Here is a 15,497-nt window from a genome sequence, read left to right as displayed (position 1 = left end):
TACCCACATTCAGAGGAAGGACTGCAGGAGAGGAAACATATAAGAAAAACAACTGCTTGAACGCATGGGTCAGGATGGACATGATTGAGGGTGTGGACTTGAAACTACCACACCAATGCAACTACCAACAATTTGGAAATTGGTCTTGATCAAGGACACATGACAAAACTAGTGGAAATGCGCATGGGCCATGGGTGGGGGGAGTGTGGGGAGTGAAGGGGAAAGGAGGAGCATGAATCATGTAACCATGTTAAAAATGGATATTAATAAATGTTAAAAAAAATAAAAATAAAAAAATAAATTAAAAAAAAAGGTTAAAGGATCAAAATGGAAGGACAATTTAAATATTAGAAAAATGGAAAATAGTCATAAATGTATAATAAAAATGCTCTTTTTCAAAGATAATTGGACCATAACAATTAGAATTCACCATCATTGTCACAGAAGTGCTTCTGAGGAGGTAAAAATGACACTGAAAAGGAAAAAAAAGGACACAGGAAGTCCCTATTGTTTTAACTATCTACAGAGATCTATGCTAGCGGTAACACAATTGTGAAGATACTGGAGGACTTATATAGAAGATAGCTGAAAGAGAAGAAAATGCTAAGTGCAAGTGCATAGTGAATGATCTTATATCTTATTAATAGAAAAAATGTGACTGGTAGCACTAATAACTTGTAACCTATATGGCTTTACTCCTAGATGCACATGCATTTTCTGAGTCCTCTATACTTAAAGGAAATGCTTGATGAGGACATTAGTAGGAAATAGGCATGATTTCACAATCAATCACATTTTATAAGTAACTAAAAGAGGAAAAATGTTAGATTATATTATGTTTATTGTTTATTGATTAGGAAAAATGATTTCATAAGTCAAATACTCTCTTTTAGGCTGTTTTTCAACAAGATAACTTCCATCCATTCAAAATCATCCAGGGTTCCTTCAACTTTTGAATGTTAGAAATGTAAGCACTAATATCAGAGGAATGAATAAAACAAGGAGCCCTGTGCTTGCCAATACTGTTCACCACTGTGATAAAGGAGACCCATTGCAAACAAGAGGTTGCAAAGAGATTCCTTAAGATCCCTGTGATCCTCTTGAAATTGTAATGGTTGTATAAAACTGTGAAGCATTTCATAGTCTCTAGGAAGAGATCTGCAAACATTCTAAGGAATTTGGCCTGATCATATACACCAAAAATCCAAGTGGTTGAAGAATGATTATTGTCAAGATTAAAACAAGCATTTGTTTGAACAGCCTGTAAAACTTGTCCATTATTGGGAAGGTAGTACAGAGATATGATTTGGCTTTATGATTGAATGAGAGACTGGGTTGTATTCTTTGAGAAATTGCAAAAATTTTTAGTGACTCCAAGATTCTTATAAAAGCAATAGTTCATTAAGAAAAATTCTAACATACTAATAGTGTCTTTTTATGGGAATCACATATAGGTGCAATAAACTAACTAATAAATATTTATTATAAAATAATTATTATAAAATAAGGGCATTTTAAATGATGGCTGTTACAGAGGGCAACATATAACCAATGAGGAACCTTAAAAAATAAAAATAAGAAATGTCATCAAGGAAATTTTTGATGAGAAGAAAAGATGGGCTGACTTCAGGGTGAGAGTAAGGGACTATTACCTCTTCCCTGGGTAAGGGATTATAAAAGACATTTTATCCCTTCTTAGGCTATCTAGAGTGTTCCACTGGTATCTTAATGATGTCAGAAGAAAGGAGGGCCTCAATAAATCATCAATCTAATAAATATTTTTAAGAGCCTACCATGTGCTACGCACTGTGCATGACTTGAGAGAACCTTCAAATTGATAAGATCATAAATCCACTTCAGTTTATGGGCACCATATATGCAAATGTTACCTTAGCTATTGGCATTCCATGAAATTCTTGTCCAAATGTGAGCAATGCACATACTAGTGAATCAAATGAATTTTTCTAGTTTTGACATTCTCATAATAAATGAAACCAAAAAACAAAAGGAATTTGTATCTAAATGGAAGATTAGTTTGAGATTCCTCCTTGGAGAGGCAAAGAAAAGATTGTACTGAGTTGGTGTTAGCATGCATCCCCAAAGCAACAAGAAATATAATTTCATGAGACAATTGTGAAGCTCATATCACAAGGATCAAATAAATATTTGCAGAAAACTGTCAGAAAATAGCTTCAGCTTATATACCAACTTCTATTGCAAGGAACAGATAAAGAAATTAAGAAATTCTACAAAGCTCTTGATAAAACCTTTTACATAAAATTAACATCAGTGTTGAATTTGGTAACTTCAATGTAAAGATAAGCATATTTGATAAAACCATAGTTTAACCAGAGCTAATACTAGGAAATGAGAGGCCATAGGTTTCTATTCTACACAGATATTATATAGCTATATAATTATGAATGTTTTCTTCAACCAAAGAGTAAGAAAAATATTGTTTTGATTACTTAAATAACATAATAATGAAAATTGTTTGTATTTTAAGCAAAAGTAAATGACTCATTACTTATATGGGAGTCATTTCCAAATCAGCTGACCATGAATAGTCAGTCCAATGATCTGTTAAAGCAAAGGCCACAAATAAAACAAAATGGGAAAAATGAAAATATGAGGCATTGATCAAGAGAATTCTTTGATCAGTTTTATGAGCTTATGGAGTGATGAGCCTTTATATACAAGTTGGTAAGCTTACAGGGTAGCCAGCTTTAAAGAGTATTTTCCTAGAAAGGGTGGACATTCTTTTGATAACCTTATTGAGAAGATTGAAGGCATCGTATTAAATTTCAGTTACCTGGGCTTCCCCAGAGATAAATTGGTGTCTTATGTAGATGGGTTGAATTGAAAGGGCTGTCTCCAAGTTGAATAAGTTGACTTTAAAGTTTTCAAGCGATACTTGGGAGAAAAAAAATCCCACACCTCTGCATAGGCCTATAAAAGGTAGCCAGTAGACTATTTTTGTCTTCTTTTCATTTTATTTACCCCTTACTTTTTCCCCCTTTTCCCTTACTCATCTTTATTGTTGGAATGGTAGCTTAGGATACACGAGAGAGGAAGATATATTTGGGTAAGAGAACAGTTTTTAGAAAATGCCATTCCTGAAATGCCACTCCTGATATTAGGAAGAAAGTTTTCTTTGAAAGACTTTTTTATGAATCTAGCCTTCTATCCATATGAGGAGAATTTTCTGAGCACTGTAACTGTTGGAGACAGAAAAGAATCATGCATGTAACTCTTAGATCAATACAAAGCAGGTTACCCTTCTAGCATCTCAAGCTTGTTTCCCTTTTGCAGGAGTCCAAAAGTTACTAAGATTTCTGTGGTGTTAAAAAAAGAAAACCTAGGAATCTTAGACTGTTACCTCTCTATAAGTTCTAAGTTCAGTTCCTTTTTGAGATACAAACCAGTAAGGGAATAGTTCTATAGCTTAAAGACTATGCACATACTTTTTTGTGTTGTCTATATTTTTATTGACTCCTGTGAAACTTTAGTGCTTAGAAAATAAAATTGTATATCAGATAGAGTTCTAGGCCTGGTCACTGACTTGTTGTATGATCCTGGGCAAGTCACTTAACTTTCTCTGACTATAAAATTAGAATCATGTTAGTTCCTACCTCCCAGTGTTGGTCTTAAGGACCAAGTGAGATAATATTTGTAAAAGAACTCAGCACCATGCCTGTAACATAGAAGGTATTTAGTAAATGTTTATTTTTTTCTTACTATAGGATCTTATGATCATAGGTCTGTAGCTGGAAGGACTTCAGAGGCCACCTAGTTCAACCCCTTTATTTCATAGTTGAGGACAGCGAGTACCAGGGAAGTTAAATGACTTATATAAGATCATCCAAACAGTTTCTTATGTGCTGTATTTTCTCTGTGACTTGTACTTCATAAATTCATTTGTTACTTTGTATATTGCTAAGGGACATAGGTTATCCATATCTGTACAGATCTAGACATTATTATTCTGAGATTTCCAAGAGTGAATATTTGGTTTAATATTGTTATTTTCTGTTCACTCCTTAAGATCAAATCTAACCTTGGCAGAAATATTAGGAAGAAAGATACTAGAAGATATAAATATCATAATCTCACAAAATGATGAAAAGTAGTAGAGAGAAAAACTATTTACAGAGTTTTTTGTAAGGGTATTCAATTAAGCATTTTGAGGTATTTATGGATAGACCTGGGAAGAAGGATGACTAAGTTTAAAAATGTAACATATCTGTAAAGATTTTATAACAAGACATTTTCATCATCAAGGATAATACAATTATAACATTTGGACTTTAATAACATTCCTATATGTGCTGACAGAGTAAGTGGAAATGGTAGTGAAGAAAACAAAGGAGTGAAAAATAATTGGAGTAGATCAAACATTCACAGTGGAGGTGCATGCTGCTGCTGACAATATTCTGATATCACTGAGAAAACTATTCTTGAGATATTTGTAAGAAGGAAAGGTAACAACATAATAAAAAAATCTGACCCTCATTAAAAAAAAGACTGAATCTTAATGACAGTCCATGAATATATCTTCTTCTTATACCAAAAATTATATATATGTACATATATATAAAGTATATTAATTTTAATGTTATCATTCTACATAAATATCAACAGTATTCAATTGAAGGCATGTTAAGGAAATATGTAGGCTTCCAAAATGATATTTTATAATACAATATCTTCAAAATCATGCAATTAATAGAGAAGTTCAGAGAATGTAATGTTCCTACAATGTTGAACATTTGTTGACTTTTAAAAAAAATTGATTTGGTAGAGAAAAAAAGAATATGGTACGAAAAGGAGTTTCCTATGCATAAATAAAATTCATGAAAGATTCCTTAAAACATGTGATACTAGAAAATAATTTGTCCTAAGATCCTTCAAGTTATCGATATCCATAAGGCATCAAACACTGAGATGTATACTCAACAAAGATGTTTAAAACTGTCATAGAAGATGTCAAACATAGACTCTTGATTAAAAGATCGATGAAGCTCTTTTTTGTGTGATTAAATTTTATTGATTGCATTAATCCCTGAAACCCTGAAGAACCTCCTAAATGGAATATATGATCACTCTAAATAGTTTGATTCAAACATCCATAAGGTACATGCAAGGACACAAAGAATGTCTATCATCCAGCTGGAGATATACAGTTGGATAGTGTAAAAAGGAAATTGGAAAAAACCATCTAAAAATGTATATATTTCTATGGACAAGGGAAATGTATCAAAACTACATTTCCCTTGATCCAACATGGTCCAACTGGTTTCCGTTTCCGACGTCTTGACGCAGGGGAGCGCTTAAATCTCGTGGGTTAGGAGGGAGTGGCTCTCTTTTGCCAGCAAGCGCTTCTTTGGCGAGGAGGGCTTGGCTAGGAGGCAGTATGGAGGCGGCAGTTTTGAATGCTTACAAGCGCGTGGTCTAATGATTTTATCTATCAACATGGCTTTAATTAAAATACTAATATATATTATTATCACAGCCTTTATCATTTTTAATTCTTACAATAGGCAACTGAGAGGGTCCTTTTGTATAAACTTCATATGGATAATGAATTAGATTCAGAGTTTCACAGAAGGATGAGAACAGATTGGATTATTTTCGGGAAACTCTGCTCTTCTTTTAATGACCCCAAGTTTCTCTCCAAAACAATTATTCATCTTTGTAAATGCCAATATTCTAGTGATGTTGTATGATTGGCTATAATTAATAGATTACAGTAGTATCTACATTGAATTTGTATATGATACAAAAGGAAAAGATGAAGTGCATATTAGGTATGAGCAGAACATTACACGACAAATTATGTAGGGGTAAGGATGACAGAATATAAATGTATGGCTAGAAAAATAGACCATAATATGCTATTGAATAATAACTATTGGACATCCTGAGTTCTTCACTGGTATCCATCCAATTTTGTGAGAATGTGGCCTAATAATTAAACTTCACCTTTATAGTAGATTTAAAAGAGGGAAAGGACAAGATGGGCAGATCTGTATGGGATGCTATCTGCATTGTTGGAGCAAATATCCCATAGAAAGATTAAATAACAATTGGGGTTTTAATGTCCTGTGTGCTTTGAAATCTCAAATAATTTTCAACAATTATCTTTTGCTGATTTAGCAGAACCCAAATATAAAGCCTTGGATTCCATAGATGCTTCCACCTCAAACTTTTCCAGTGATCTAATTGCAAAGAGCAGAGTCCAAATGGATATTTTATTCTATGAGGCTTTAAATTTCCTCTTCAAGAAATTTGGAAGGAGAGAAACATTTCAAGAAGTTCAGGAAGATAGAGGAACTTAGCCACCAGTACACATTTTATTAACTTTGACTTCCTGCTTCATCTCTTGGATAGTAGTGATTATATAATGTTAAATGTGTATATATTATTCCTATAGTGGATCAAGAGATCACACACAAAAACCCCCAGCAAAATTAGGGTATTACTTGATAAATGTCCTCATGCAGGAAGAAACTAAGTTATTCTTATTCTCAAAATTTGAAACACAAGCTTCTAAGATGAATCATGCAATATCCAATTACATTAACAATATAAAAGGTACATATATATGTATATATATATGTATATAGAAATCTGTATAATACTTTAAGGTTTTCATTTTACAGATGAAGAAAAGGAGGCACAAAGACATTAAATGACTCATGGCCACACAGATGATAAGTGTCTAATTAGGATTTGAACTTAAGTTCAAAATAAAAATATATGTTATATAATCAGTGTTAGGTGAATCACAACCCATACAATCACTCTTAGCAAGTATGAAACTTATTTATGCTATCCCACTGTGTAATTAGAATCTGCTCCCCAGGGCTCCATTTCCTAGCATCCCCCTTTTGCTCTCACCTTATGTCCTTATGTTCTGCAGACAAGGTTTGTGTGTAACCCCGCCCCTCTCTCTTTTCACTCGAACATGGCTGGGGAAACTTCTCTTTACTCAGGCTTTTACTTTTTGTCTTTTGTTTCTTTTACTTCAAGTGATTATTAATACATCTTATAAAATAAAATACTTGGAGTTATTGGACATTAATTTTACTCTTATACCACTAATCTACAACAATAGTACACCTCCATGACATATGATAAAAGTCTTCCTCAGTCTTTTTTTTTACATTCTATGAGTACTCTATATCACATGGGATATTCATCTGTCATCATTTTCTCTGGTTAGATGACTTTATTTTCTCAAAATACATTTCCTGGATGGTACTTTTATGACACATTACACGTAATTTATCATTGATAGTTTACTCTGGTCCTCTTTTTACTACTAAGCATATATTATTTTTTGTCCTTTGTATTTTAAAAATTCTTTAGAGATAAAATCATTCTAGGACTTAGAGTTATGAGAAGCACTGGGAAAAGATAGATATTAAAAGATGTCAGAAGTTTTGGATTGTTGAAATCTCTGTGCCATTTCAGAAATGAAATTCTACCCATTCTTTTCCTCCAATTTGTTTCCAGACTCATATCACTATATCTCTATACACACATATTGATGGCATAGCTCAATATCTTTCCATCCAATTGCATTTCAAGGACTTGACAATTAGTATTTTTTACCTATTTGCTTGGTTTTCTTTAAATGAAGAAATATTTCAGTGAAGTGTCATTGTAATATTCTGGAATTTTTTTCTATTAAGACAATGCCTTTTGTAAACAAATATATCTGAAAAACTTGATTATAAGTTCATAAAATCTTAAAATGTAGAGCTAGAAAAGCACCATCTGGTTCAGCTCCTTAATTTCATAGATGAATAAAGGGAGGACTAGAGAGGTTAAATGAATTTGCCACCTATAGAAAATCTCTTTTGCATTTGAGTTCTATACTGGATCTCTTCTATGACAGGGTAAATGCCTTTGTCATGCACATAGTCTCCCTAAGGCAAGTTGTTCATGCATACATTAATGTGTCCGTTTTTATTCTTCATTTGACAGCAAAGTATTATTTAATAAAATTAGTCAAATTTGTGTATGAATCTTGTATGACTTTGATTTAGAGACAACTTTAGAGAGGAGAGTGAAAAAACATAACCATATATTAAACAGATATATTTATGTAAAATGTTCAATAAATGAATATAATTTTACTTTTTAAAGTAAATATAGCTTCTATCAATTAGTGACATTATAAAGCAGGAACCTGTAATAACTAAATTAGATTGTCTGTATGATGGAGAGGAAAATGTACTGTGGAAAATGATGGGCAAATAATTTAATCTTTCTAATGGAGATAATATGAACATAAAGATATTACATAAAATGAAGAAAACATAGAAAAACACTTACAAAAAACTTACAGAATTATGTTGTTAACTATTCTTATCAAATGACCACAGTTCCTGAAATATGAACAAGATTTTCTAATTAGAGAATATCTCCAGTTCCAGCTTTAATGCAGATAATAATATTGTCTTTCATATTTTTTCTAATTGTGATATATTTGCTGTTTAGCCTTTGAAGACCTCTCTTGGGTCAAACAACCTAATTACTCTGATGCAATGACTTTTATTTCTGCTTGTGGGAGTGTAACATTCATATCCAGTTTGGTTTTTTCCTCTGTGTGTGTGTGTGTGTGTGTGTGTGTGTATGAAGGTAAATGATTGAAAATTTGGAAGAAAGATTTGGAAAATTTGTATTGTAGATGATTTTGATTCATACCAACATTTTCTAATGAATCATGTGCCAATAGGATTATTTAAAAAATAACTTACTGCCTTTCAAATACTGAGATTTGGCAAATTATTGAGTTCATGGACTCTTAAAAAATTAACACCTGGGGGGAGGAATAAACCTCTGGTTATAAGTCTTACAAAAGCTTTTTGGTTTGTTTGTTCTCTGGGAAGCACATGAGAATGACTCTTTTAGGATATAAATGGGGAGGAAGGACAAAGAATGATTTTTTATTATAATTTATTTCATGACTAAGTTTTATTTATGATTATGGGTCTGTAACTTATACCTACCCTGTCTCCCACCCTATCTAACTTTAGTTTATTCTTTATTCTTTATTTTTTTTTATTTTTGTGAAGGTAAATAACTGAACATTTGGGAGGAAATTTTGAGTTGCAGATGGCTTGGATTCAAAACAACATTTTGTTATGAATCATGCTACAATAGAAATGTGGCAGATTTCTTCCTATAAAAAAACCTACCTGAATTCTAATAAAACCAGTCTTACAGTATGAGTTAACAATCAGAAAATGAAGAAGGTTGGAGTTAGCAGAATGGTCAAAAAAGATATATATATTTTTAATTAACCATAGGGCATCTTTGGGAGGTCAAAACTACTAATGATTTAGAAACCAGAGTCCTGGATTCTGAAATTTGATAGAAGTATTACTAGAAGTGTGGGCTTAAATAGAAAAGAAAGTATTTCCTACTGGGGGAAAAATGTGATAATGTTATGAGAGACGTTTTTGGTGGCCTAAATCATGTGGTCCCAGGTCATTACAAACTCCAAAGAGGAAGAGGTTTAGATGCTTGTCTATATTCCTTATTATCTTGGATAAATCACTAACGTCTCTTGCCTCATTTGTGAAAGAAGAGGGTTGGACTATATGGCTTCTGAGGCAATTTGTAGCTTTCAGTTCATGTTGCTATGAATAATGTCCTTTACATATCTAAATCCATGATTCTATGGCTTGATTTTAGATGGGTCTCAACACCTTCAGGTTTACTAAGACAAATAAATTAGTTAGAAATTTACAATTTATCTGATATCTGATAGGATTGCAGCATTGAGAAGAGAGTGTGATATTTAAAATTAATATCCAAAATACTCCAAGTATTATATTTAATAAAATGTATTAATAATAACTAAAGTAAAAAAGAAAATAAAAAGCTAGAGTAAAGAGGGTTCTAACCAAGTGGAAATCACAAGAAAAGAGAGAGAAGGCATAGCTTATAGCAAGCTTATAAATAACACGTGATGATGCAAATGTGGGGGCTCAGGGAAAGGGATGCTGGGTAATGAAAAAAGAATTCTGGGGGATGGAGTCCAAAGGTTCAAAGATTTCTAATGAGCCTTTTGGGAGATCAGTCTCCATAAAGGGATCATATTAAACATAACCAACTTATAAATTCCAATAATTTGTGGATAAAAGGAAAAGATAATAAAGCCAATGATCGCTAGGTTGACAAAAAGCCTATTTAGTGGCAGTCCCCTTTGGCATAATACTTGGCATAAGATTTGGCACACAGTCAAAACAAATGCATTTAACCTTCCTCCTGTTTCTCCCCTATAGTTTAATTTAGCACATCCCAAGGTTCACTCTGGATCTTCTGGTGCAGCATGTTCTGCAGGCGTCTTTATGGTGCCTTCTCTAAAAAGGTTCAACTTCTGGATTCTGGGAGATAGTCTCTTATTCTAAATTAGGCTCAAATTCAAATTAATGTTCACCACAATGACATAGTACCCCCTAAGAAGGATAATAACAAACACAGGGATCACTGAGGAATGCAAGGCTAAGTTATGAGGTATATGAATCATTTTGCAAAAGAAAATCAAAAACATAAAAAATCCAAATAAAAGAGAAAAAATAACTGATGAATAAAATATAAAATATCAAAGTCTTATGTCTAAAAATCTAAGTAAAGGAAAAATAAATCTATAACAGATCCTTGAATAATCAGACCCAATTAATGTCCTTTATATAATTATGAGCTTACCCAATCAGTAGCCAGGACTACAGAAAGTTTGCCACACTATGAAAGACAGAAAAGGGATTAATTTCAGCAGCAAATTGGAAATAGCATTTCTCTGGTCTGATTTTACCTTTTCTCTCAGGGATACTGGATCCAGGAAGGCAGCCAAAGTGAGGTGCTTGATCAAGCTCAGGGAAGATGAGCCTCTGACATATGTAAAAAACAGCTACAACCTCGAACCACAAACAAGTTCAAGTCCTCTTGTCTTGGCTCAAAATATCCTCAATCTCACTCAGATTGGTTGGTCTCTTTGATCTTGTGCTCAATTGTGTAAAAATAATATAGGGTGAGACTGTAATAATAAATGGGGGAAACTATGCAAATAAAGGTTCAAAATTGTTAAGATACTTTTGATAGATGTAACCAAAAGTATCTTCACTGATAAAGTGAAGTGAAGCTCATAAATGAACTTATCTTAAGGGCCAGGTGCAAGGACTCTAAAGAGACTCATTATAAAAAATAAAATATTTCTTGAAATATAATAAAGATAAAAGGATTTCTAACTCTAAGGGATTCTAACTCCACTCAAAATTCCCTAGTTCAGCAAGGAACAACTTCTATGTTTCACAGGCTACACTAATCTTTCCTGATCTAACCCAAATTTATTCTATTCTAAATAAACTAATGATATTATCCTTATAATTTTTAACTTCACTTTCAAGTTATAAAAGTAACAAAGGCTAGCTCATTGAGTCTCAACAAGAATCAAGTTAGGATTCTGAACCTTAATAGACTCAGAGTCCAAACCAAAGACCATGGTTTTCTTTGGTCTTCTCAGAGTTAAATCAATCTATAAAAATAGCAATAAATAGTCAATAGTGTTTCCCAAGTTGGAAAAAGAAAACACTAAGCTCCTTCAGATCTTTCCTTCAGACAGGTAAAGAGAGACAAATATGTCACCTCCTCCATCCTGAGAGAGAGTCCTTGTGTATGACTCTGTCAACTGCCAGGGAACAACTGCCAGAAAAAAAACCCATTAGACTTGAAACTGACACTCTGACTCAGCTCTCTTTGAAACTTCAGTTCTTTCTCAAGCCAGTTTCTCTACTTCTTATCTCTAAACTAACAAAACAATACTTATTTTCTAATATCATCCCTATAATTGGCACTATGTAGGTGAGCTTTGTGCTTCTTTGGCACTGTGCAATGGTTCTTTTTGTATTCCCTTCTCCTAGAGTCAGACATAATCATTAAGCAAAGTCCCATAATTTTAAACATCAATGACATTATTTTTATAGTCTAAAGCAGTTATGGGCAAACTAAGGCCCATGAGCCAGATGTGGCCTCCTGAAATGTTCTACTTGGCCTTGTGACATTATTCGTAATCTGCTGAATACAATACAATGAAACTTTGAAAGAGTTGCCTTAGAAACAGACTTACAGATGAGCATTCCCTTTCCTTTGGTCCCCTCTTTAAAAAGTTTGCACATCATTGGTCTAAAGTTTTTTGGGTATGCATTGATAGTCAGGACTAATGGACACTTTTAAAAATTACCCCAGTGCAAAATTAAAAAGAAAAATACAGCTTTTTTAACAGTTGTAATGTGCTTCAAATACAAAACAATGAGAGAAAATATAACTCAAATAATGTATTGCACATACCAGAAGAAAAGAAAATAATAAAAATATTTTAAAAATCAAAAATATATAGCTTACAATCAGTGACACACTGTGTCAGCCAAGGAAATGTAGAATATAAAGGCTTCTAACCCAAAAGGGGATCTATTTCCTTTTTTTAACATGGCCATGAACCACTGTGTGAGTGCAAATAAGTTTCACAAAGTAACAATTTTATAAAACAGTAGTATCTTAGATAATGCACATTCAAGGAAAGTACCAAAATTCCTGAAATTCACAACAGACCAATTAATGACAATAGCAAATGAACCCGCTATTATATAGGATTCACATGAGTCTCTATATAGCCACTTCTGTATGACATTAAAAAAACCTATGAACTGATGGATACTTGTCACAAGTCCTACAAATGTGGCAAATCTTTCAACCTTGGCAAAGATATTTTTAACAGTCTATTACTGCCATTATTCCTAAATTTAGCAGAAGAGCCTGGAAAAACACAAACCTCTGTACTGCTGATCAAAGCCTTTTGGGATCTAAAACATCACCAAGAATCTAGATCGTTCTGGTGTGGTATGTTGATCTTAACAGAGACATTTGGGAAACTGAAGAGATGACCAGATATCTGTAGCAGCTGGACTCTCTCCTCCCCCACTGACAGGCTTGAGTGAGAAGGGAGGGGCTCAATCTAATTCAGTGCTCCTTTCTCCCCCCTCCCAACAAGTAGTTAGAAATCAGTTGGAAATGGAGGCAGGACTGATGACTTCTGGCAAGGCTCAGCAAGGCAATTCACTAATGATGTTGTCTTTCCTCAACTTATTTCCCCACAGGTTTGACTAGGGAAGATAGGAGAAGCTTGATGTCTAGTAGCTATCAGGGAAAGAACAAGGATCTGACTTGTTGGGCTGGCAACTGAAAGGAACAAAGCTTTATGGAGGAAGTGAGTATTCTCAAAATAATAGACAGGCTCAAAGATGAAGTTTTACTGATAAAAAGGAAGAGGAAGGAAAGGAAGGATATGAAGGATTAGGATAAGATCTGGGAAGCCCTGAACTGTTAGGTAGAAACAGCCCCTCCCTCCTCAGGAGGGAGTGGCAGACTTTAATACTAGCTTTCCCTCAAAGCTTATAAATATCACTTCTAATATCTAAAATAACTAAATGATAACAAAATGCTATTGCAGAAAAGGTCTAATTCAGCTAAACAAGTTAGGAACAGTGAAGAACCTAAATGGCTTTACCACAGGCTACCAAAGCTATCAAGAATTGGGCTCAGCAAACAGAGTGACCTGCTCACTTCAACCCCCAGGAATCAACTAACCCTAACCGTCCTATGCTGTCCCTCACCCAGAGTTCTCCAGGGGGTGTCCCCTGGAATTCTGGGTGAGGCTTGAACATGTATCTTGCAGGAATTCCACCCTGCCATTCCCATGTTACAGGTGGAAGTAGATTAAACTGAAGAGTTAAAATATCATGAATACTGAAGCTACTTTTGGATTCATGCTTTATGTAAAACTTTTCTGGCAGGAACTTATAAATTGTTCTCTAACTTTAATTAAACATTCTTTTATATATTTCCCCCTCAGATAAAAATAATTTCTGAAGACCCCTTAAAATTGATTGAGATATTTAGTTCATTAAATTCTCCAAAGGCTGTATACAAAAGGTTGTATACATATAGCCAGTTTTGATGGAGTTCATCCATCATCTATGTGACAATTAACAAAGGCAAAATGGAGCAAAAGGCTGTATAAGCAGCATGTCTCCTCAATGGATCTGGTGACAAAGGTAGCATGCATAAGATGTTATGGTTTTCCCACTGAACAGAGCTTTTGCAAGGTGCCTATGGGCTTGTACAATAATATTTTGTTTAGTAGAGTTATACAGGAAAGGTACAAATAAAGACAATATAGCAATATATCTAATATTCAAAATACAGTAGCTTAAAATGATTCAGTATAACAGAATAGTATTGATTAGATTAACATATGAACTTAAAAAACAAAATTAAATATTACAACAATCATCAAATACAATAAGTATGACAGGTACAGGCAGTGAATTCAAAAATCCTTTTCTCTAATTCCAATAGACTTCTTCACTTTCCAGAAGGGGAACAAAACTCAAAAAGTTAACATGAAAAACTTCCAAATCTTTTTTTAAGATTCCTTTCCCCAGTATTTATCATCCATTTGCATTTCTTTGTCCACAGCTCTGGAATCTCTCATAGTGAGGGAAAAATCTACACTGATCATAGTGTGGAGGAATTCCAAATTGGATGTAATCTAGAGACTGAACAGGCCCAAATGGCAAATGGGTTTGGGGAGATGAATTTCTTCCCCGAATCTCAGAATTATTCAAGCTAATTGCAAGGACAAGTGCACCCAGGAATGGTAGCAAGAAAAAGCATCCTAAAACTGGGAGCTATTTGAAATAGGTAATGTACTGCTCTTTCATAGAGTAAGCCATTCTTTGTAAGTCTACTTCCAATTTGGAAGAATAAACTTCCTTCTCCTTCCCTATTGGGGTAGGAGATTGGCGTAAAATGCTAGGGTATATGTACTACCTCATTCCCCTCCCCCACAGGCAGAGCATGGAAGCCTATCTGGGTTAGCAAAACTGGGGTAGGGGCTAGAAAACCAGCTAGAGGTTCCGGGTTAAGATGGCGGCAGAGTAAGAAACAGCTCTTAACCTCTCCTGACCAAAACACACAAAACACCTCAAGGGGACATAAAAACAAGTCCAGACGAACAGAGGAACCACACAACAGGGCACAGCGTGGAAGGTAGGTGGAATCAAGGCATTTCCATGCTATGAAGGGGTGAAACAGCTCTCACTAAATCTCGGGCTGAGCAACCACCCCACCACCACCCCCTCCACACACAACACCTATAGCCCTGAAGCCAGCTAAAAAGAAATAGAGCAAGTTTGGGGCACCCATCGAGTCATTGGCTGCTCCGGGGCCTGTTCCTGAGAGCAGCAAGATTTAAGACGCCAAAAAGCTAACGAAAAAACACAAAATTTGAGCGCGGGAGCAGGACACCGGGAGAGGACGCAGGGCACAGAGCACAGGCTGAGAGTGCAGGCACGGGAAGAGGCGTGGGTGGAGGCAGACACAGCCAGGAGTTAAAGCTCTGAAACCCTGAGTGGGGAACCAGC

This window comes from Gracilinanus agilis, chromosome 1, assembly GCF_016433145.1.
Source record: "Gracilinanus agilis isolate LMUSP501 chromosome 1, AgileGrace, whole genome shotgun sequence".
NCBI lineage: Eukaryota > Metazoa > Chordata > Mammalia > Didelphimorphia > Didelphidae > Gracilinanus > Gracilinanus agilis.
This window is presented reverse-complemented; position numbering follows the sequence as displayed.